The following is a 2,405-nucleotide window of genomic DNA, read 5'->3' on the forward strand; positions in this document are numbered from 1 at the left end:
GGGATGGGCCTTGAGTTATCGGACTTACTTTCAGTCTAAGACCATCTCTCCGAAATCCGTAGTAAGGGTACTAAATTTCGTTCTGATCGGAAAACCGGTTAAGGAAGTAGCCTATTTTTCAATCCAGGTCATAAACCATCTTTGAACAAAATTTCATTTTCAAACAGGTGGCAATTCTTAAAAAAGTAGCCTATTTTCCAGTCTAGGTCATAAGCTATCTGTGTGCAAACTTTCATGGAAATCAGTTCAGTCATTTACGCGTATTAATTTAATTAAACTTTCCTTATACGTGATAACTCTTAAAATAGTAGTCTATTTTCCAACATAGGTCATAAGCTATCTCTGTGCGAAATGTCATGCAAATCTGTTCAGTCGTTTCCGCGTATTAATTTAATTAAAACTTTTTTAACAGGTGGTAACTCTTCCAAAAAATTAGCCTATTTTCCACTGTAGGTCATAAGCTTAACTCTTAAAAAAGGTAGCCTATTTTTCAACCTAGCTCATTCGCTATCTGTGTGAAAACTTCCATGCAAATCAGTTCACTAATTTCCGCGTATTAAATAAATTAAACATTTCTAACAGGTGGCAACTCTTAAAAAGGTAGCCTACTTTCTAGCCTAGGTCATAAGCTATCCGCGTACAAAATTTCATGCAAATCCGTTCAGTCGTTTCCGCGTGATGATTTCCCAAACATCCAAACATACAAACTTTCACATTTGTAATATTAGTAAGATTTCAGCACTACATGACTCAAACGATTCTAAGACATTTTTTTCTTTTCGGTATCTGCCATCCTTATAGCTTCCACAATATTAGCTTCAACTCTTTCACCCATAGATCGCAGTCCTTGCAAATATGCTTCATATATGTGCTCAAATCCGTATTCTCTCAAAAGTGTAGTGTTTTTGTGCCTTTTACTTGGTTCTGAAGAAATTTCATAGGAGGTATACGGTCTTCCTCGCTTTCCAGAAGATGAAGAAGCCATAGAGAAAGCTGCATCGTCTTCAGTCATGGAAACCGGCAAACTCACAGAATGCTCTCCGTCAAGACAATCGCTATTTTCTTTAAGAAATCGATCCTTTTTGCGTTGAGCCTTAATCCAACGCGTATTTCATTGCCATAACAACTTTTTTTTAGATCATTTATTACAAATTCTGCGTTGACTTCCGAAACTTGATATTTTTCCCTTAAAAATGTGGATAAGGCCGACTCATTTCTCCCGTTCTCTATATAAAAAAGCAATAGCGGACGTTTTGGAAACTTTAAAGAACTCATTGCTTCAAATTTATTGCTTCTCGAAAACAAGCTTCTTTGTTCTAAATATGTAGCTCCGAACTTTTTGAGAAAACTGCCCGTACCAGCATGCAGATGTTTCTTAACCATTGTGAATTGCAGGTACCAATACTAATTTTCCACAGTTCCAGTACCTAGCAGGTAATCGGACATATTTTTTCTCGAAAACGAGCGCCCCTTTTCTAGATGTATTCCTTACCCATTGTAATGGTTAAGAAACATCTGCATGTTGATACGGGCAGTTTACTGCGTATTCCCCAAAAGTTCGATGTGAATTGCAGGTATCAATATTAATTTTGTGCAGTTGGAGGACCTAGCAGGTAATCGTACAAACTTATATAGCATTTTCAGTTTAAATGAAACCATTTTCAAATTAAGCGAAACCTTTTTCAAATTAAATGAAACCTTTTTCATGTTAAGCGAAACCTTTTTCGAATTAAATGAAACCTTTTTCAGATTCAGTGAAACTTTATTCAAATTAATTGAGACCTTTTTCAGATTCAATGAAACTTTATTCAAATTAAATGAAACTTTTTTCAAATTAAATGAAACTTTATTCAAATGAAATGAAACTTCTTTTTTGGATTACTTTGAATTAGCTGTTACGTGTTGCTCTCTCGTACGGCCAAGGCATGTTGAATACAGTGTTGCCGTTGCGGTCCAATTGGACCAAAATCGGTAGTTTCATTTTTTAAAATAAGGTTTCGCTTAACCTGAAAAAGGTTTCATTTCATTTGAAAAAGTTTCATTTAAACTGAAAATGCTATATTTTGCGTTCAAGTATATCCTTAGGCAGCTAACTTTTATATCAAGAGTAAATTCGTATTTCTTGGTAATTCCGTATGCATGGTGTAAGGTAATTTTTTCTAAAAATTATTAGAATCTCACAAATTAAACGTCAGGTAAAAGGTGCGGTTGTCTAGTTTTCGAATATATAAATTGTTTTTTTGTTAGGTTTAAAGATTTATTATTTATAGGGTTAAAGGCCCAGTGATACTAGTAGCGGCTGAAATCCCGCATTCTCACGTAGTGTCACTTAAAACATCATAACTTCAAATGGCGCAAACTTGCGCAAACTTTTTTTTTCGTGTAGTAGGTGGATTTTTCATGAT

The sequence above is a fragment of the Rhagoletis pomonella genome, unplaced genomic scaffold (assembly GCF_013731165.1).
Source record: "Rhagoletis pomonella isolate Grant_MI unplaced genomic scaffold, Rhpom_1.0 Rhpom_scaffold_00005, whole genome shotgun sequence".
Lineage (NCBI taxonomy): Eukaryota > Metazoa > Arthropoda > Insecta > Diptera > Tephritidae > Rhagoletis > Rhagoletis pomonella.